Here is a 23,630-nt window from a genome sequence, read left to right as displayed (position 1 = left end):
CAACCTGCTGAATTCACATTTTTGGGTTATGTGTATAGGTTTCAAGGCAAACCACTTCATATTAGACAACCAACAAGGGGACTCAACCCCATAAGAGATTAATTCTTCCTCTCTCAACAGTCATAGTTGTTTATAGCTCCTTGTCTAGGAGTGGGACCACATGAAGTTTCTTCCCTTCTACATTAGCACGTCTATTGATCTTGTCATTTTTCTGGTCTTGTTTCCAGGGGAAAAAAAATGTTTCATGACAGACTTCCTGGTATTCTGCCCCTTAAAACTCTTTCTATCCCCTCTTCTGTGATGTTCACTGATCCATAAATGCAGGAATTGTAATATAGATACATTCACTGGGGTTGGATACCCCATGATCTGTTGAACATTGGCACTATGTCCACATGTGGTTTTCTGTGATTGTCCCATTTATTGTAAAGAGAAGTTTCTTTGGCGAGAGGTGGTAGCTACACTTAGATCTGAAGATTTGGGAGTTAAGAAAAGCAGTGAAAAGAGAACATGAGGTACTTGTCTGTCTAGTTCTAGGTTACCTCAATCAATATAATCTTTTCTAGGTTCATCTACTTACCTGCAAACTTCATAATTTCCTTTTGCTTTATAGTAAAATAACATTAATGGTTAGTCTGATTTACTCAGGATTTGCCTATATGGACATACTATATTGTTTTGTCATTGTGTCATCAATGTTTGAAGGCATGTCAGCTAGTTAAATTGTCCATAATTAAATTACTCTGAATATTATGTTGAGAAGCTAGCTTAGTGGTGATTTGAAAGAAAATGGCATTTATTGGGAGGTGTAGCTTTGTTGAAATATATTTGGTCTTGTTGGAGGAAGTGTGTCACTGTGGGGGTGGGCTTTGAGGTCTCCTATGCTCAAATTATGCCCAGTGTAGATAATAGTTCACTTCTTGATGCCCGCACATCAAGATGTAGAACTCTCTGCTCCTTCTCCTTCTCCAGTACCATCCTTGCCTGCATACCATCATGCTTCCTGCCATGACGATAATGGACTAAATCTCTCAAACTGTATGCCATCCAAATAAAATGTTTTCTTTTATAAAAATGTTGTGGTCATGATGTCTCCTCACAGAAATTTAAACCCTAACTAAGACAGGATAGAATCTGCCATAAGTCAAAGCATCATTTGTAGCATTTGTATGTCCTAACGCTCTGTTTGCTGTTACACAGACTTCAACCATCTAGAACAATGAACTTCTACTAGATTTACCCAAAGCCCAGATTTGAAGCAATGGCCACACAGCATGGGGAATCTGAGACTGGAATAAAGTAATAACAAAAAGTATTGACCTAGTTTGTTTTATGTTGATGTGATCAAATATTTACCTAAAGCAACTTAGAGGAGGAAATTGTTAATTTCATCTTACAGTATGAGTCCATCATCCAGGGAGTTTGGGGGCAGGAATAAAGGCAAGAACCTGGAGGCAGGAACTGAAGCAGAGACCATTGAGGAGTGTAACTTACTGGCTTTCTCCCCATGACTTGTTCAGTATGATTTCTTATGCATCCCACAGTCAGCCAGGCCCTCCCACATCAACCATTAATTAAGAATATGCCCAACAGAATTGCTTGCAATCCAATCTGAAGGAGACAATGTATGTTTCTTCCTACTATATGACACAGTTTTGTGCCTGGTTCAGGAAAGGTGACCAGTACAGGTAAGCATAAAAACAGTGACATGGTGAGTTAAACAATTCTATACAATGATACAATGAAAGACCACAAATATGGCTGGTATTTGAGACATTTCCATATATGAACTGAAAAGGCAATAGGGCTTTACACACACACACACACACACACACACACACACACACGCAAACAAATAAGCAAAAACTTATTTAATCAGGTCTAAATATAAGAGAGTTTATTCTGTCTCAAAATAGGATTCTGTTAGGCCTACACAGTTAAACATCAGCAATTTCTCAGTCAGAGGGTTTAGAATAACTCAGTCCAAACCAAGATAGCCATCACAAAGACAGAGGAAACAGCCCTAACCCACTACTCTCTAAGGTATCCAACAGAGAATGACTTTATAGTGGGCAGAAGAAGGAGAGTAAAGGAAGAACTTTGGGATGCTTTCTGACTTTAACTTTTAACATGTTGGACTTAGAGTTCCTGTGACTCACTCAAAATAAATTTTATTCCTATAGTCATCTTCCTTTGTCAACTCCAAACACAGTTTACAAATGAGGCAAGGAAAAAGAGACGTTATTGGTAAGAACAAACAACATGGAAGATGGGAGGCAGCAAGAAGACAAAGCATTGAACTGAAAGGGGAAAAGACAGCACTCAGGGAAGTGTAATTACAAAACCATAGTGACTTTTTTGTTAGATTTCACAATTTGCACAGTTAAAGGATAAACATTACCCAAATCATGTTTTTCTCTAGTTTCATTTTGGCATGAAATCATTTATATCTATGCTGAAGTCAGTGAAGATGCGTGTTCAACTATAATAACATCACACTGTGACCAAAATCACAGTAGCATGGGTCATCTTGACCTAGCAGGCTTTTGCATTTGTGCTCAGAGCTGAAGGATGCAATGCATATGCAAAATAGTACTTAAGTACATCTCAAATTGAACATTTTGAGGAATCTTTTCGGGAGTTTGTGAACAAAGAGACATACAGGTTTTGAAAGGTCATGTTCTCTGGGCACAAAACTTTATTTTTGTCTATCTTTTAATCTTAAAAAAGAAATCATTGTTTTTTACTGCTGAGTACTACTCTAATATGTATATATTCCATATTTTCTTCATCCATTCTTCCACTGCACGTACTGGCTTTGTGGAAGCCTGGGCAGTTTGGATGCTCACCTTACTAGACCTGGATGGAGGTGGGTGGTCCTTGGACTTCCCACAGGGCAGGGAACCCTGATTGCTCTTTGGGCTGATGAGGGAGGAGGACTTGATCGGGGGAGGGGGGAGGGAAATGGGAGGCGGCGGCGGGGAGGCGGGGAGGAGGCAGAAATCATCAATAAATAAATAAATAAATAAATAAATAAATAAATAAAATAAAACAAAAAAATTAAATTAAAAAAAAGAAATTAATCTTATCTATGTATTTTGCCTGCATGCCTAGTGTCCTCAGAGGCCAGAGAAGGACTACTATTTCTGTGGAACTGGAGTGACAGACAGTTGTAATTTGTCAGGTGAATTCTGGGAGCTGAATCAAGATTCTCTGCAAAAGCAGCAAGGGATTCTAAGCATTGTTCCATCTCTCCAGCCCCCTGATCTCTTCTTAATAGTCAACTCACAACAGAATGTGAACACTGTTAGTCTAGGGTTTAATGAATTTTTCTACTATATACTACATAGTAGATAACTGCTCGACCTTAGCAGTGTAAAAATTAATACAAAAATGATAGGAGCTTGAAGAGAGATGAGTTTAATAGAGAAAGAAGTAAGAAGTAATAGTATCTATATTGTATAAATCAGGGAGTAAAATTCTCACTCAGAATTTGCAGAACAAAAAGATGCAAGAATACTATTTAGTGTTCTGAATAAAAAGCCTTTAGGAACAGAACTGCACATTAGATAGGAAGCAAGAAACATTGAGTAACAATGGGCAGCTACAAGTTAAGTCTTTATCTTGGTAAAAACATAATAGAAAATATCTGAATGCTTATAATCAAGATATTCTGCTGGGCAGTGTTGGCACACATGTGTAATCCCAGCACTTGGAAGGGAGAGGCTGGTGGATCTCTGTGAGTTCAAGGCTAGCTTCTGGTCTACAGAGTGAATTCTAGGACAGCTGGGGCTGTAACACAGAGAAACCCTGTCTCAAAAAACAAACAGAAAAAAAGAAATCCCACTAATTTTGCTATTTATAGATATGTGGGTAAAAGGACTTGAGAATGCAGATGAAGGCCTGTTCTTTTTTACTAAGTCTTCTGCCATGTCAACCACATAGTGTTACTATTTGATTAAAATAATTTAAATTTTTAAATACAAAGTGTATATTTTGTGTCATCTAAAGGATTAAAAGCTCCTTTCCAACCTAGCGCAGTGTTTTAAGCTGTAGCTGCATCATAAAAAATATATGAACAACTGTGTTAATCAGAAGGAAAATACATGACAGAGGCATCATTACAACCAGCAAAGCAAACCTTAGGCAACAGCCATGGCAAAGGACGGTTCAGCATCTACCAGCTGAGAAACTGTGCTCCATGCTCTCAGTCACATGCACCAGGCACCTTCGCAATCACACTCTCTTGCCCTTCACGCTCATCTTTAGAAGAGAAGCCTTGCCATACTAACACAAGTGCTCTGGCTGAAGAGTTTTGCTATATGTTGATCATTAAACATTTAGAATTATACTTCAGTCTCTTGAGACTCTAGTTATTATAAGTTGATTGCTTCATCCGTTCCACCCCATGTGACTATGAAACAAGATGTCTCCTGACATAGGAGATTAATATTCTACACAGCTTTTCACTTACAGAAGACCTCTTGTGAAAACATGTTAAAATTATAAGATATATACATACATATTTGTTCTGGGCTTTGCAACATTCACTTTTCTTCCTTCAGCAATTTGGAGTAGTTCACCATTTTGTTTCTTAGATCAAAACATTTTCTTTCAACTTCCTTATTGTCTAAATTACTGAGAGCATTCAGATTTCAGTACTCCACAAAGAACTGATGCTTTAGAAATACAACAATCCTTAGGATACAAATAATACAGTTTAGAACTTATTGGATTTTAAGAAAAGGCAGAGGAAGAATACACATACACATACATTTAGATGCGTGCATTTATGTGTGTGCATGTACACAATCACAGTCAATTGTGGAACTTCCAAGCTTAGGGAAAGGTGACCCTGAAAAGTTTCTATTATTAATGGAAGGAAACTTGACTCTTACTCAGACAGACCCTGTAGTATTCTAGTCTTCCCCCTTGCAAAGCATTAGTGAAGTTACTTTTCCCACTTTTTTTTTTTTTAGAAACAGTGTATATGATTGTTAATTAAGTAGACAAGCTACCACCTCTTTCCTTTCTGACTTCCTCCTGATCACAAATCATCTGGAGTTAAGGAGCAATGAAGTGGCCATAGACATGTCAGAGCCTGGTTAGAGGAAAGCTGTTCTGGAATATATTACCTTGGGTATAATAGATTTATGATTCATCTTTTACATCTATTAAATTGTCATCACTGGTGTGAAAAAAAGAAGATGTGCAGACCTTACCATTCCTAACAGAGAAGTAATAAGGTTTGAAATGAATGAAATGAGAAGCGGATCAATGGAGAAATCTGCTAGCTATCATACGTGTAAAACTACAAGCTGAGAGTTGTGTTCTCGCTGATGCCAATTACAGTGCAGGTTAGAGATGCTCCGAAGAGTGCACACTGTTCCTTCAGATGTTCAGTTCCTATAGTATGTGGGAAACCCTAGTCAGCATCTCCAGCTCCAGCAGGATCAGATGGTGCTAGCCTCCACAGCACATGCACTGATGTGCACTTACATATACACACACACATACTTTCATACATGTATACATAATACACATAACCAAAAATACTACAAATAAGTCTTCTTTAAAATGCACATTCTGTCTCTCCAGAATATTTTTCACAACTCTATACATATAATTATCATCACAACATAATAGTTTATAAGAATCCTTCCAAGTATAATTTATTAAAATTCCTGTATTTGTACACTATCCTATTTAGTAATACTATTGCTTTGATAAAATACCATGACCATGAACAAAAGCAAACTGGGGAAGAAAAAGGTTTGTTTGACTTAGACTCCCAGATCTTCAGTCTGACACTGGAGGAAGTCTGGACAGAAACTCAAACAGGACAGGAATCTGGAGGCAGGAGCTGATGCAGAGGACATGGAGGGGTTACCGGCTTGCTACTCTGAATTTCTCAGCCTGTATTTTTTTTTCTTTTTATCTTTTTTTATAAAACCCAGGACTACTAGTTCGTGGATGGCTCCATCCACAATTGGTTGGGCCCTCTCAACAGTAATCATGAATTAAGGAAAGGTCCTACAGGCAAGCTTGCCTACAGCCTGATATTATGCAGGCATTTTCTTTAAATATTCATTCATTTGTGTGTCTTGTCTGCATATAATTGGCACACTAGAAGAGTGAATCGGATCCCATGGGAGTACAGACAGTTATAGACAGTTGTGTGCTGCCAGATGGGTGCTGGGAATTGAACTTAGGACCTATGGAAGAGCAGCCAGTGCTCTTCACTTTTGAGCTATCCCTCCAACACTGTGGGAGGCATTTTCTTAATTGAGGTTCCCTCCTCTCAGATGACTTTAGTTTGTGTCCAACTGACATAAAACAATTCAGCACATACATAAAACCAAAAGCAGTACTATAAATATATCTCATAGTAAAACCTCACATGAATACATTCTAGCTATTAACAAACAAGTTTCAATCATCATACTAGAGAAAACTTAGGTTGTCTCTCTGGAATCTGTATAATGGCTATGGGAGAGCAATTTGTCTTATATAGAGGTCATTAAACCGCATGCAAGAGAAAGTTGTGAGACAATTATTTGATGTAGCAACTTACTTTCCTAGGTTTTTTTAACTATTTGTATGATATGAAAGTCACTTAATTTTAAAGTTTTACTTTCTTAGTCTATATAGATTCACTTTTGCATCATATTTTTATTTTGCATTTAAAAATTTTATGAAGAGGCCTTAAACAAGTAAATGTTCTGTAAGCAAGGCAAAGCTGGGCTCTCCTTCCACATGTGAAATAAGACAACATTTGAGGCCAAAATATGAAAAACTGGGGACATCTATATACATGATATTATTAGATTCACATAACATGGATATCAAGAAGACTGTTTCCAGGAGTTAAAAAATGTAGACGTATCTGGTTTAAACATGTTGATAGCTGAAACTTATACATAAAATTCTATTAATTGTACCAATTTTTCCTAAATTCCCTTTTATCTTATCTTTTATATTATTTAATAATAAGCACAAAATCATTTAGATAATCTGAAGAATTCTAGGCACTTTCACAAGGGAAAACATACACTAAGACATGTCACTCATATGAAGGTTGTTAGTGGTTTAACAGCAACAAAAATCTCATTTGGGTACAAGTGAATTAGCTCTCCTAAATGATTCCCCAAAAATCATAAAAAATGAATGGAACAATCAAAGCAGAAATGAATAACTAAAGTCGTGCTCTAATTTTGCATCTATGAAGATCAGGCAAGAACAAAATGAAATGGTTCTGGATGTTTATTCTCTATAGATAGAAGCTCAGATTTCATAATGATCACAATGGAGGATTTCATCACAACTGTGTGTTTTAAGGTGTTTGTTATGTATTTGATTGTTTGCAAATCAAATGCTGAGAAGTGATGTCTAGACTCCAACTGGGAAAGAGAAAAAAGGGGAGAAAGAGAAAGAGAGGGGGAGAGAGAGAGAGAGAGAGAGAGAGAGAGAGAGAGAGAGAGAGAGAAGAAGGAGAAAAACAAAAAAGAAATGAAGAGGGAAAATTGGGATAATTAGTCACATAGAGAAAAGCCTGAAGTAATGTTGAGTCTAATAGGTGTGAGGAACTAAAAGAGAGAAACAAGCATATTGATCACTTGTGTATTCCTCACCACCATATACAATCTTCATAAAACTCAGTTGATACTTGGGTATTTATTAAATGACTTTTTTTCCAGACTAAGACCTTTAAGTACAGAGAATTACAATAGCTCCACAAAGAGCACATAAGCACAAGAGCTGATGTCCAGATTCGCAGTCAGCTTTGACTCCAAAGGATGTGCTCTGTCCATTCTCCAGGCCTGGTCTGTCAAGAACAGATCTAGTAGCAGAGCCTCAGTGAGTACAGGGAAGGCACATTCTGTAATAATTATAAGAACACTTTTAATAAGGCAGCAGACACAGTGTTTACCATGTGCAAGATACAGCTCTAGGTGTTTATATGTACATCAGTTAATCATTCTAACAAATATGTATTAAAATGCTACTAATGCCACTTAACTAAGGAGAACATCGGCAGGGTGGGTTTCTACCCTCTGGGTTTCCCTTCCCTTTGTTTCTATGGATGATCTGGACCAAGTGGACTAAGGACACTAAAGAAATCCTATATCTCAGTAAAGACCAGACCAGGGAGGAAATAAAGACAAATTCCAAAAAGAATAGTAAATCTCCAGGAACAGAGTATCCCTTTTTCATATCCCTTCTCCCACACCATTTTGTAAGCAATATATTTGTGATATAAGCACAATTTGAATCTGCAGAAATTTCCATTCAGCTGCTGCAATCCCACTTACAACAGTTAAGCAGACAAAAGGCACACACAGGCGATTGCACACTGCATGTGAGCACACGGGAAACATTCCTTTCAAATTCTTAGACTTCGTGAGACTATATAAATGATAGTAGCATGTGACATAATTTAAATAAAATGATTTTGTCTAGCCTGTTTTAATTGGAAATTTTAAATTATCCATTAACCTAAATCTATGTAAGATTTGCATAAGAATGAGAGTATCCTTGTTTATGCAAAACCAAGAGTTCTACTTCTGTCAGCTCTTTATCACTCTTAAAAGATGCTCAGAGTCCTGGCACAGCAGCAGATCTCCTCTTTGGGATAATGTTCATGTTCACTGTAAGATTTGTCACTCATATTGGTTTAAAAAAAACATTGATTAGCCAGTAGCCAAGCAGGAAGTACAGGCAGGATGATCAGACTAGGAGAATTCAAGAAGAGGAAAAGCAGAGTTGCAAGCTAGGCAAAAAGTAAGTAAGATGAGAATGCCTTACTGAGAAAAGGAACCAAGCCAAATAATTAAACATAGATAAGAATCAAGGGCTAATTTAAGTTGTAAGAGCTAGTTATTAATGAGCCTGGGTGGTAGGTCAAACAGTTTATAATTAATATAAACTTCTGTGTGTTTATTTGGGACTGAATTGCCGTGGAACCAAGTGATCCCATTGAAAACTTCCATTGAAACTTCCATTGACAGATCTGCCTGAAGATCTCTGCACAATGGACTCATGGGCCCAGGCAAAACTCCATGTACTTTCAGTAAATGCAGCAGATGATTACAGTGGCAGACTACATACTCAAATCTCCTCATCCCCTTTCTTTATATTTCCACCACTCTTGAAATCGATTATGTTTTCACCCAAACAAGCTTGTGGCAGTTACACACATTATTCTAATTAGAACATGACATGAATAAATACAAGTGCTAAATGTAGCAGTTCCTATAAAAACTAAATTGAATTCTTTGGTGAAGTTATTAAAATAGAAATGCCATGAAATTTAATACAGAAGAAACACATAAATATTATGGGAAATCCCAAAAATTCTAGAAGGATTGTGAACTCTAATTACTTTCCAGATACCTCCAAAGCATTCACTTTAATACTATACAGATGTCTGAATTTATAAAGACACTACCCTTGAAGAGCTAAAGACTTACTGTTTTCCTAGTCACACTGCAAGAACGAGCTGCAACAGAGTGAGGAGGTTTGTCTGTTCCTATGAGAAATGATCCAAAAGAGCAAGGCATTGAGATGCACACCTGTAATCCCAGTACTAAGAAGGCTGAGGCAGGAGGACAACTGCAAGTTCAAGACCAGCTTGACTACAAAGTGTATTCAAGAACCCAGGCTATCAATAGTGAGGAGCTGCCTCAAATAACCAAAAAGCAAACAAACAAGTAAGCAAACAAGTGAAGGAAGGGAAGAAGGAAGGAAGAAAGGAAAGAGGGAGGGAGGGAGGGGAGGGAGGGAGGGAGGGAGGGAGGGAGGGAGGGAGGGAGGGAGGGGAATGGAATGGTAAGAAAGGCAAGGAAGGCAAGGCAAGACTCGAAATGTAAGGTACTTAAATGTATAAATGATACATTTTGAAAGGGTGGAGGCTAGGAAACAGCTCAGTCCATCCTTGCCTTGCAAGTATGATGACCTAAGTTCAATTCAGAAGAAATATAAAAGAGCTTCATGTGGTAAGTGTACATGTAACCCCAGTCCTAGAGAGGCAGACACAGTCTAGTTGACAAAATCACCTACTTCTCCTCTCTACGTGTACAAACACTTGTGTGCACCTGTACACAATGTGCACACTCATGCACAAACAATGTGAACATATACACACAAGTGAATAGCAATTAGAACTTAAAGGTAGTATATTAATAAAAAAAAGTCAGTTATTTAAAACACTTGAAAGTTATTTTTCAGGTTTATAGAAGTCAACACTGTCATTAATTATTAGGAAGCATAAAATGAAAACATGCCACATTTGTTTGATAGCAGAACTAATCATTCATATAGGGTAGTTAATATATACATAAATTATCATATTTTAGTGACTCTGGGATTGTTTTCACATTTGCATATTTATGAAATGTTCAAGGATCTTACCAACATAAATATTTATGAAGTATTTTTCTTTTTATCAATAATGATTTGCAAAAGAGATAACACAGGTTATTTCTAGTAAAATTCACCATTAAAATCATCCTTAAGGTGTATTCCTCTCAAACGGAGGAAAAAAGGATGCTGCGAAAGGGCAAAATTACAATGCGAAATTCTCTAATTGGTAGCTATGAAGTGAAAGCCAATACATTTGAGTTTTCCTGTGAAGTTATAAAACGAATACTAATAAAGTTCTGCAAAGTTTCCACCCAAGTTAAAGTCTATGAATGATCTTGAGGACAAACAAGACAGCAGCTGTAAGAAATGTGAACCCACACCTGAAAGAAGTGGAAGAACTGGCCCTGTGGTTGGGAGAGTGGGAGAGCTGGCCCTGATCTCTACCAACAACACTCGGGAGAGCAGGCTCTGCACCCCACCAGGGCAGCACAACGGATCCAACCCTGTTAGCAGAGTTGTGGGTGAGCCACTCCCAAAATCGTGAGTATGGGCCAACTGTGCTCATTTACCATCTGAAGGACCAACCTTACAGTTGCCCAGGCCCAGACCCAGGGTTATGACTTAGCCTGCCCCAACATCCACCCCATCTATGGTCTGCTGGAGTACGTGAAGGGATCTGATCTGCAAACCCAAAGCCGCCAGCATCAGACATGTAATGGAAACCAGGAACTTCAAACCAAGCCAATGACTCTTTGCAATGAGCACTTACAAGTACAGATGTATGGACCAAGGAGTATATGGTGTGACTTGTTGGGTCACACTGCAGCTTCAATGATGAGATTTTTAATTCCTCCCATTTTTAAAATTTTTTTTATCATTTTGTTTTCTTCATTTTTTTAAAATTTTGTTTTATTGCGGAGGGTGTGCAGGGATGGAGCATGGATGCGAAGAGACAGAATGGATGGAATCAAGATACATGATGTGAAAAACACAAAGAATAAGTAAATTTTATTAATAAAAAAGAATTAAATGTAGTTGGGGTGCAATCTGGTGCTTTGCCTCTCTCTGCCTGTTTGTTTCATCGCCCCTCCTGCAGCAGTTAAATGAAACATACTGAAAGAATTTGCCAATTAGCATTCTGTGAGAGTCAGTATTTTAGTGAACAGTAATGTATAGCTGTCTATTATTAAAGAAAGGCTAATTTCAATATTTATCATCAAAACTCTAAGATTTAATAAATGCATATTGATCTGAGAATGATGTCGGATAGCTACACCCTCATAAAGAGAAGTGCAAAGATGTTTCTCTCTATTTTATGGTAGACATGGAAAAACTAAATAGACCTAGTTTTAATAAATAGTGTCACAGAGACTAAGCTTTTCTGTTGAAACAATAGTCTGGATAAAAACATTTATCACTTACCTTCTTTTAAATCCTGCCACAGTTACAGTGAGAGAATTAATGAGACCTCACTCTATAAAGCCAAGAAGAATAATAGTAACTCTCTCTCTCTCTCTCTCTCTCTCTCTCTCTCTCTCTCTCTCTCTCNTCTCACACACACACACACACACACACACACACACACACGAGAGAGAGAGAGAGAGAGAGAGAGAGAGAGAGAGGGAGAGAGAGAGAGAAACATTGTAAGGAATGAGAAATTACAGCACATCACTGATTCTGTAAAGCAAAATAGATATTACATAAAAGCTAAGAGCTAAAGTGTGTTTGTAAACAAGAACTAGGAAATATGCATTTCCAAATCAGGGAGTGATCCAAGGAACACAAGCGTTAGAGTCCTCCAAAAACCAGAAATATTGTGTAGTTTCAAAGCAAAAAGACGGTCTGCACAGTTTTAGGGGGTGCAGTTAAACTCTTGGCTCATGTGTAATAGCCATGTAATTCTTTTCCACTCTAAGATGGTGACAGTTGCTCTTCAGTGAACCTAAACTGTCTTTGGGCTGATGATATGAGCCATGAGCTAAAACAGAAGTTCTACGACTAGCAACAGAGAGGTTGAGGAAAGGATGACAGATGAAAGTGGAGAGCCCCTGGGGCTGCTGGGAATCTGATTTATATCTCTAGGTGTGAGATCAGTGATGTCCTTTTAGGAGAAGCAGACTCTGAGAGAAGGTCAGAAGGTGTTGACTTTGACCACTGTAATAAGACGGCCACTCCCGACTCATCAGAAAAGCCTGGGTGCAGCTGCCATGATCCTGCCAGACAGTGCACAGCCTGAATTTAGAGTATTACTCTAAAACATGAAATGACAGCTAAGAATCACTGGGCAATTGAAAAAGACTATAACATGAAATCTAGATTTTAAAACAAGTGAGTTAAAACCAATAGTGACTAAGCTAGAAGCAAAAGATACCTTTGAGCACACTATATATACCATGCGTATTTTCTGCATATATAATTATACTAAAGATGAAATTTTACATATGCATATATTCCATATGCACACATATTACTATATATACATCTATTATATATTAAATGTAATAGTAAAAGCACAATTACTATTATCTAATTTATCAATTTCAAGAGAACATTATTTTAAAAGCATCCAGAAAATAAGAGTTGTTTGGTGTTAAAAATATTATTGTCGAATCCATTTTGAAAGGCTTGTAAAATCACTCAAAGAAATTTTAAAGCAGATAAAAGTAAAATCAAAGAGAGCAGAAAATGGATGGCAGTTAATGGTGCTTAACTTTCAAGTAAGGGGAATTCTAGCCTGAGAAAAGAGAATTGTCAGGATAAACACTCTGAAATAAATCACACAAACCGCTTTTCCAGACTGTTTATGAACATACAGATTGAAAGGAACTGCCGAGCAAGACTTTACCATGGAACATCATCACAAGATGAGAATTCCAGAGGGGAAAATGCTTTGAAAAGCAATGAGGAAACACATAAGTACTGAGCAGATACCTCAGACTTGTATATAGCACCTAGGTACCTGAACAGAACAAAGTTTCTGGATTCTAAAGTGAAGTGATTTTCAACCCAGCACTGTATACTCAGACAGATTATCAACTGGGGTTGAAGGAAGGAAAAAGGCGTTTTCAGATACATAAGCTCTCAACATCTCAATTCACTATATTCTGTTTAAATTAACTCCTGGGAGTACATGTCTTGGTAAATCTGGGAGTAGGCAAAATAAAGAAAATGCGAGACTAGGAAACAGGAAACCTCAAAGAGAGGCAAGGAGGAAAAGTCTAGAAAGGAAACCATGTTACATACTAAGAGATCTAGCTTCCATTGGATTCAAATAATAGAAACACCAGGAGGGAAAGGATGGGATAAAAGGATTTCATGAGAATCTGAACGTATTGGAAAACTTATAATCATGTTGAAGAGTCTTGATATGAACTAGTAGCAAGTTTATTAAGATCAATGAATTTTAAAACAATATAAAACTTCATAACAGAATTTCAGGTAAGAAACAATATTTTCATATCCTATACAACCAGCTAAATAGTATTCATATAGGCATTACAACATAAACACCATATGTTTACCCAAGAATTTAGAAAATGTGTGCAGGGGACATAGATGATTGGGAGAAAGATGATATAAAAAAGTAATGGAAGATCATGGAAAAGTAAAAAGTTATGGAGCCATAGCAGAGCCATGCTGCCATTAAGATAAGGAGGTAAATAGAGGAAAGAATTCTTGTTACTTGAAAAGAAACTGTGGGACAAATGAGAAGGCATATTGGAGGAAACTTTTTCTATTATAAACCTTGCTAGTTGAGTTTTTTTAAAAAAAATATCTGTTTTATTTTGATAAAAATTATCATTAAAAACTGAAGAGAGGTACCTAGATGGTTCAGAGGGTAAAGTATTTGGCCCATGTCTTAGTTAGGGTTTCTACTGCTGTGAAGGAAGAGACCCCATGACTATGTCAACTCTTATAAAGAAAACATTTCATTGGGTAGCTCACTTACAGTTCAGAGATTCAGTCTATTATCATCATGGTGGGAAGCTTGTCAGTGTGCAGGCAGACATGGTGCTGGAGAAATAACCGCAGAAAACATGAAGTCGACTGTGACACTGAGTAAAGGTTAAGCAAAGGAGATCTCAAAGCCCGCCCTCTACAGTGACACACTTTCTTCAACAAAGCCCCACTGCCCAGTAGTGCCACTCCCTATGAACTTATGGAGGCCAGTTGCACTCAAACTACCACAGTTCACGAATATGAATACATGAGTTAAAATCTCCATTGCCAATATAGAAGCCAGGCATAACCCTGAGCATCTATAACTCTAGTAATGAGAACATGGGTATAGTCAGGTGGATCCCAGAACTTGATGGATAGCAAGTCTAACGAAAATGGTGAAATTCAGGTTCACATCTGAGACTGTATCTGAAAAATTAAAGCATAGAAGCTACTGATAAAGACATTATCATTTCAATCTCTGGCACCTAAGAACATGCATATACATGAGAAGAAGACTCTTCTATAAGCAGTGGGGACCCAAGGCCACTGGAAGTTCTCCTTACTAAAACTCCTAAGTGCTTCTTTTCTTTTCTTTTGAACTGTGCCTCCTCGGACTCTGATCTTCTAGCTATATTCACTCCTAACTTATCTTTATTGGTTTAATATAAATACCTGTTCATCCATGACTTTTTCATTATTGAAAACTTTGCTCTCACCTGGCCTTTGTGAGAATTCTAATTGGTTTTAATAATAAAAACCCTGAGTCAGTTAAGGGTTAAATGCTGGAAGATCAGAGAAGCAGAGCTGCCGACCACTAGTTCATACCTCTATGGAATACTCAGACCAAACGAGCAATCCTGTCTCTATGAAACCTCAGCCTGAAAACTAAGCCCCTGTCTCCTCCCATCTTATATTTCTCTCTCTTCTCAACAATATCCCTTCCGGTCTCCACCTCCCTAGTGCTGGGATTAAAGGTGTAAGTGACCACCACTTGGATCTGTTTCTCTTTTAGACTGATTCAATTTCATGTAGCCCAGGGTGGCCTTGAACTCAAAGAGCTCCATCTGCCTCTGTCCCCCAAGTACTGGGAATAAGTGTGTGCCATCACTGCCTGGCATCTATGGCTAACCATTATGGCTAGTTCTGTCCTCTGATCTTCAGGCAAGCTTTATTTGTTAAAGCACAAACAAAACTCACCACACCTGGCATTACCATTTAAAATGATTCGGGCAAGTTACAGATCAATAACGTAAATGTTAAAGTTTGAAAGATAATGAAAGTCATCATAACCAGCTTGAAGGCCTAGCTAAACATGTATTAGAGTAAAAATATCCAGAGATATGACTATTTGCTCATAATTAAATTGAGTTGCAAAATCACTAAAATTATATTCTGTAATTATTGGTGCTTTTATATATTTGTGGTAATTTGGAAGAAAATGGCCCCCATATGTAGTGGAACTTTTAGGAGGAATGACTTTGTTAGAGTAGGTATGGCCTTGTTGGAGGAAATGTGTCACTGAACATTATTACAAAGGTAATTCTGATTACTAAGGAAAGGCTTTCTGCACAGAGCATCAAACAAAAGTGTAAGCATAAAAACAAAGTGTAAGCATTTCCTTTTCTATGGAGTATTGAAGGATATGTCAGTATTAGGTCGGAGAAGAAGAGATCAGTTTTTGACTCCGAGTCAATGCTATCACAAGTCAGAATGTCAAGAGAAGAGCCATAAGGGACACATAAATGTCATCTCCCCTTACCGGTATCCAGGTAAATGATTCCAAGCTTGCCACCTCTCCAGCTCAGGGCAGAGAAATGTTCACATCGATTTCTCTGCCAACTCAGACACAGATTAATGACCATTTGTCCAAGCAACTCCTCCCCAGGATAATGTTCATCCACTATGCTGCCTGAGATATTTTTTTCCGGGGAGACATACCACAAACATCTATTCATTACAAATAGATAACCAACAATAGACCAAAGGAATTGTTCTCTAAAAGGCCAACTGTGCAAACCAATGAGTTTCAGCTATGTGGAGAAGTAGGATGTCCCAAAGGTAACAACATCACAGAGAAGCCCATTCTGCCTAGATGTCATCTCATGAAATTTGCAATGCTAGTGGCCTCTCTGCAGATACTGAGGAAAGCTCAACAGCAACTGTTTGCTGTGTCTATGACCTTTTGCAAGGGCTCTGTGATCTAGTAGATTTATAAGTTGTTTACTTCTTCAGCCTCCCGAGTCTCCCTCTTCTTTCCAGGAGGGATGTTTCAATTTGGGAAAAAACACCACATTATAGAATCGAAGGCCAACTTGTCTCAGCTCCCTTTTCCAGAAGTCTCCATGGGTATCTACTTATACCTGCTAAGCAGGGTTTTATATAATATCTATTCCTAAACAAATCAATGCAAAAAAAAAAAAAAAAAAAAAAAAAAAAAAAAAAAAAAAAAAAAAAAAACAGAGGAATCATTTAGCTGGCCTGGGCTAAAAAGTGTTCAACCTTTTGTTGACAGTAATGAGTAATATCACTGTGCTGGTATATTATTTGTATTTTGACAAATAAATCTAGCCTGAAGATAAGAGGCAAGGCCAAGCCACTAGAGAAGTCTTACCTCTACCAAGGTTGGGAGACAACAAACTAAGCAGACAGCCTCGTTTTCCTCTCATTTTATATTCACTCTAGTGCTGGAATTGATTAAATGCATAGGCTCCCACCACCTGAATTTATTTCTGCATTGATCTTGTGTCCCTCAGAGTAGCCTTGAACTCACAGAGATCTATCTGACTCTGCCTTCCAAATCCTGAAATTAAAGGTGTGTGTCACCATTGTCTCACTGCTAGTAGCTTTAGCTTTGCCTCTGGTCTTCGGGAAAGATTTATTTATCAAAATACAAATAATATACCACTACATTTCATAATCCTGACTCAACTGAAAAGAGAAATAATTTTCCATAGGCAGTCAACAGTGTGAGCCACAGATGCCTTCCCGAGAGTGCGAGGTAGAACACAAGACCTTTGCCATGTGAGCCTTGTGTTCCTCCTCTCGGGCTTTGCCTGTTCTGTTTCCAAATTAATAAAATAAAAACAACAAAGATCAGATCCTTTCATTCTATATTAAACTTCTCATCATTTCTCACAGTCCTGATTATTTTTATATTCTAAAGCCACTTCCAAACACCATTTTACTGTCCCTCCTCTCTCTAGACTACCATGGTTGGGAATTTCCCTGTGTGGTACTTAAGATTCCTGCATCCTGTCAGTCAATCTCAAAATGCTGAAGTAAAGTTTGTGGAAAATGGCAACGATGTCATATTCATCATTTACGTGATTCCAACAAATGGGGTCTTAAGGACATTAATAAATACCCAAGAAATTTATCTAAAGGTCATTTTTAAAAAAAAAGTAAAAATACACACCAAGATTTTTCATGTTCAAACACATGGTAAGACTCTATTGCTAAAATCATCCCAAACTTTAACTTCAGGACATAGAGAAATAAATCTCAAACCAATAAGAAAATTTCCATGACTCTGTCTAGCTTCCATGGTACCAGAAGGTACCGAAGAGGCTGCTGGGGAAGAAAACACATCAGTGATCTTACCTAAGACTGGACTTTGCATGTTTGACTATATATTTGACAGGCAAGTTACACCCACTGGAGTAATAGTGCCATGACTGTCGTGGAGTAGAGTGGAGGCCCAAAAATGTGAGCCTATTTCCACCTTGTCTGAAGACCAAAGAGTTTGATGTTGCTCAAAGTTGTTAACAGGTATGGCTACACACCATAAGTAAGGTGTGGATACTTGATGTATTAAACATTAGGATGGCCCATACAGGTAGATCCATTTCACCGTGACCAAAGGTCAAGGAATTCTAGCATTAGAATTAATAGAAAGAATTAACTTTGGTCAAAGGGCCAAAGCTGAGAGGTTATAGATCATAGTGTAGAATATGTTATTGTTACATTGCTAAATGGCCAAATAGACTCCTGAATAAATATTAAGTTTCTACTCACAGACCTACATAGCTCTCAACCTTTGTCAGTGAATCTTTATTTGCAGTGAACAATGGTCAGTGCAAAGACATAAATGTATAGAGTTCTGGGCTCAGAAGAGCCAGTGTTCAGTCTCTCAACATGGCATCTCCATTAACTGCATCTACATCAAAGCACAAGGAACACAATAGGTGAGGAGGCAGCTGGAGATGAGAGAAATTCTGTGAAATGTTGTCTTCTGTACCTGGGATGCTATAACACTCATGGCTCACAGCATGCCATGGTTATCTATACAAGACTTATAATATCAAGTCAGAATTCCTGCATAGATGAATGAGATGATCTCTAGGCCTGTGCCTACTGATGAGCAATTGGAAATTGATAACAGTCCACTACTGTTTCCCAGATTCCTGTGGGGGCCCCACAGTCTTGTAAATATGGGCAGCAATAATTTCACTTAGTGGCTTATAAAGAGGTAAAAAAATGAAGAAAAAGAGAAAGAAGTTAGGAGGGAGAGGGTTGAGATACTGGGGAGAGGGAGAAAAATAGGGTTGTATATTATGTTTCATTTAAACATAAAATTTCTAAGAAATAATATATACATATATGTGTATGTATATATAAAATTGGGGAAGAAGCAGTTGGTAACAATGTGTTTAGGGGTTAAGCTCTAATTCTTCTTAAAATTCTGACCAGTTATGTGTCTCTGTACTGACCAATGCTCACTGCAAAATATGCTTCTCTGACCAAAGTTGAGAGCTGTCTAGGACTGTGAGTGTGAATGTATATTCAATATGTACATTTTATATATATATATATATATATATATAGAGAGAGAGAGAGAGAGAGAGTGAATGTATATTCAATGTGTACATTCAATATATATTCTACATATGTATATTCATATATATATATAGTGCATGTGTGCTGTGTGAAAAGATAGATCACATTGAAGCTAACTTCAGTGTAAATTTAAATCAGACTGTGTTAAAATTCAAGTACATCTTTTGGTTATTTTTCACAGAAATAGATTTAAATTTTTAAAACACCCATGGAATTCACAATGACATCACTGAATCTTCAGAAAGCTTTTATTAAACAGGAAAAGGACTGTCTGTGAATGATTCAGCAAATCCTTCTGACTCCACCCTTTTCCATTTTTCATTTTATTCTTGTATTTGTGTTTACTATTATAATTTCTCACCAGTTATCAATACAATCATGAAAATTAGAAGTGTCAGTTAAATCATTGAGAGCTCAACTAGATAATATAGAACAATTTTTTTTTCTAATTAGAACTTTATTCTAAGTGGCTTCTAGAAAGGAAATCCCATAGTCACTCAGGAAGTCATATTTGAAATTAAATAGTCTAAACCTGGTCTAAATGCCTTGTACTATCACCTAAACCCTTTTCATTTTTCCCTGTAAAGTTTTACTCCATAGCTATATGACTGTGGCTAGGCTTTAACTTGTATGATATTTCAGTAGAGCCCAGGATCTACTTGATGGCTCTTTGTTGTTTTTCTGGAGGTCATGAATGTTAATAAGGGCCAGGTGTCTTTTCCTAACCATCATTAACATTCGTAAAGCAAAATCTTCAAGACCATATACCTTTCTAGGAAGGGTGCAGGCATGAACACTGGCCAGCAATCAAATGCAATGGGCTGTAGCAATGAGAGGGGATGGGATTGAACACCATCAAGATGAAGTCTTATAGACATTATGTCCAGTGTCCAGGAGTGGCAACAGGCATCCTAGTGACACCTTTTCTGATATTCTAATTTTTTTCACATGGCTGCTTCCCAACACTGTTTCTTCAATTTTTTTTAAAGAAATTCTGCATTCCTCCACTATTTATAAAATTTTTATAAGGTGTCTCTGTCACCTGTGGTTCAGAATCACAGTCAGTGTCTTAGGAAAAGAACACAAACACAGATAAGCACTCATATCTGTTTCTATTGAAAAAAATCAGAGATTCGTTTTCCTCTTGATTTTTATGATATGAATACTAAAGACACAAGGAGATTACATGTTTGTGGCTGACCTTCAGACATTCCATGTGGACCACAGAGGCAAAAATGTTTTAGTGCATGAAAGGTCAACTGATTTCTCTCTGTCATCTTTTAAACAGGTATGGTAATGAATTTCGCAGATAGCAATGAACTTCAGCGATGGACAAGGCACATTGTTTTGTTGTAAAGGAGTTGCCTGCACAGACCTTTATGTGTAGGAGTTTGTTTGTGTAACAAGTGTTCAGGGAGAAGTGGTAATTCTTGACCTTGTGCCTCGAGCATCTCCATGCACAACAGGTATTTGAGAAAATCAGTCTATTTTGAATTCAGCCCAGCTTCTGCTCTCAGGAAGAAGCTGGCTAAATCTGATGTAACTAGGAACTTCAGTTTATCACAACTTTATAAAAATAAGCAATACATTTCATTTTTTCTGAACAGAATTACAGAAATACACAAAATAATAAAATCAAGTCTTTTATAAAGTCATAAGAAGGACCCACGTGGAGACAAAGAGGTTACTGCTCTGCTGATCCATCTCTAGGAGGCTGCATTCATTTTCCTCCACCTCTAATTATTCATCCCTTCTTGACCTGGACCATCCCTCTTTCCCATTGCTGCTCTGCGGGCCCAAGAGTTGTGCTGGCTGTTGAATGCATTGCCCTGCCAGCTTCATCCAGGCAGGTAAAGTTCACACGCGCGAGATAAAGAGTGAAAGGAGAGAACAGACGGAGTATTTCGGTACTGCTTCCTCTCACCTCTTCCAGCCAATCGCTTTAACACAAAACCCTTATTTTGACAACTGTAGTCTTGTGCTAAATCCCTCTTCAAGGTACAGCTTTCACTGGACTCTGATAGCTGTAATTTATCTGGTTATCCCATTAGCCCTAAAGATAAGGAGGCTGTTTCCTTGGGCTCTGTGAGCACCTCAGCATTGCCTGCTTTGAACCCTGCCTCCCACTAGACCAACTATTTAATCATCTTTGTCTAAAGCACCAGGAGTGTTCTGTCTTCTATGGAAGCTGTAGCTTCTTCCAGGAAGGAACTCCCTAATGCATTTAACATGAACCACTAACTTGCTTCCATGCTTTCATCTCGGGAGTCTCTCTCATTAGCACAGTCCATCCACCGGCTAGAGCTGGACTCCTGCGAGTGAAGCCCAGGAAGGCATGATGAAGTCAGAATGGTAATCAAGATACAGCAACAACTGTCGCTGTCAGGAGAATTGGAAGCTCGAGTCTCATTGACTGTCCACTTGCTGACTGTACTGTTCACCTAGCCAAGCTAGAGTCAAAATATTCAAAAGACAGTTTGCTAAATTTAGGTTAAGACTGAAGGGATTCAATTATACTAGTCATATATTTTATGACCTTAGGCTTCCATAACTCAGGCCCTTTCCAAGTGCTTTATGACTTTGCCTGAGACGTGAAGGAAGGGCAGCCTACTCTCTGAAAAGTGCCTCCGGCCATGCCAAAATGTGACTCACTCATTTCTTTTCTGAGTTGTCAAGGTAACAAATGTTTTATCCCTCTTACCCAGTCCCCTGTCACATACAGCTCTGACAGGAGTATATCTTCTCGAGAAATCTCTTCATCTGTGTAATTAAGGCTTATAGAGTAAGGGTTCTCACATCTCTGTAGAGTGCTCATCTATTCGCTCGGCTTTTCAGAAACACATGTTGAACATCTCTGATACACCCTGCAGATGACAGGAAGAATGAAGTTACTCTCCTACCCATCATGCCCTGGTTTCTTAATTCTCAGAAACACTTCCCTCATTCTCAGATCTTCAAGGCCTCCTCAATTATTGACAACACAACTATTTTTGTATAAATATTTTAAAAGAACCCAATTGATGCCAGGGCAGCACAAAAGGAAAAGAGAAGGCAGATGTTTATACAGCCATTTTTTACCTCTTGAAATAGCCAGAATTTTACTAACAACACAATTGCTTCTCATGAACTGATCAAACTGAGTTTTGCTGCGTTTCTTTTTTATATTATGGTCTCCTATTTGACAAGGAATTTTACTAGAAATCGGAGTTGCTGCAGATTGAAGTGTGACATGGAAAGCATGTCTCTGTTTTCTTCGTCTTCATTGACACGGCACATGACATACACACAACACACACACACAACACACACCAACACACACACACACACCTGCACACCCAGAATGTCTGCCGCCCATTCCAAGCAGCTGATGGTTGTTTCACCCTCTTCAGTGTTTCACCTGCTTACACTGGTCCTAAGAGACTCCCACCTCAGCAGTAAAACCAAGAAGAGTGGATATGACCGAGGCAGCCCTCAGTTTGAAATTCAGTTGCATTCCTCTTAGCTGTGCACCCATCATCAAATCACTTTCTCTGTGAGCCCTCTCCCTCATTCATAAAACAAAGGTGTTCTCAGTGCTTCCCTCGCGGTATTGTTTGGAACAGTGAGTGCATGTGTGTGAAGGTTTTTAATGAGCACTTTCCATCAATAAGCTAGCTACTAACTGCTTTGAGAAAAGTGTTCCATGTCTCCTGTGGTGCCTGGATGCAGGTAGCAGCTAGGACGTTTTCTGCTTTATACCGCAGGGAAAGACCCGCATAAAGGAAGAACAGGGGCCTTTGACATTCTTGGCAGAGACATTTGTTCGTGGAAGCCAAAAGAGATTTTCAGTTTCAAAGGTGGCAGGGCACAAAATTTGTGTTGAAAACAGATTATCTGGCTAAAACAGATGAAAAATCAAATTCCCTGTCTCCTGGCTATGGTCAGGGGCATATCAGAGAGAGATTAGAGGAAAAGGAACAGAGCCTTTGTCCTATCTACTGGGCTAAGTACAAATAGGGAAAAATATAAGCCAGGGTATACTTAGAAATTCTGAAAATAGTGAGGGCCCTATGTCTTAGTAGAACCCGAAACAATTGTCAAAGCTGAGTTCTCTAAGTCTAATATAGGCAATTGAAGGAAAACTAAATAAGACCTGATTTGTAATAGCCAGAAACTGGAAACAACCTAGATGCCCCTCAACTGAAGAATAGATAAAGAAAATGTGGCAAATTTACACATTGGAGTACTATTCAGTGGGAAAAAATGTTATCTTGAAACTTGCACACAAATAATGGAACTAGAAAACTTCATCCCGAGTGAGGTAACCCAGACCCAAAAGGATGAACATGGTAGGTACTCACTCATGAGCAAATACTAGTTGTAAAGCAAAGGATATTGAGCCCATAGTCCACGATCTTCGAGAAGCTCAGTAACAAGGTGAACCCTAAGAAAAACATACGTAGATCCACCTGGAAAGGGGAAATAGACAAGATCGTCTGACAAAATTGGGA

At 38.1% G+C, this 23,630-nt stretch overlaps 1 long non-coding RNA gene across 1 annotated transcript in view; it reads right to left on the bottom strand.

Moving 5' to 3' along the window:
* Positions 1–7,245: 7,245 nt before the first annotated feature.
* LOC126491632 (uncharacterized) overlaps positions 7,246–23,630 on the bottom strand; it is a 53,371-nt gene continuing 36,986 nt past the window's right edge. Inside the window, exons 3-4 of the long non-coding RNA XR_007589427.1 lie at positions 21,842–22,004; positions 7,246–7,879 (exon numbers count right to left, since the gene is read on the bottom strand). This is a non-coding gene — a long non-coding RNA (uncharacterized lncRNA). The remainder of the gene's footprint in view (positions 7,880–21,841; positions 22,005–23,630) is intronic.

The sequence above is a fragment of the Alexandromys fortis genome, unplaced genomic scaffold (genome assembly GCF_014885135.2).
Source record: "Alexandromys fortis isolate MF-2015 unplaced genomic scaffold, M_Fortis_MF-2015_v1.1 scaffold_22, whole genome shotgun sequence".
In the NCBI taxonomy this organism is placed as follows: Eukaryota; Metazoa; Chordata; class Mammalia; order Rodentia; family Cricetidae; genus Alexandromys; species Alexandromys fortis.
This window is presented reverse-complemented; position numbering and strand designations above follow the sequence as displayed.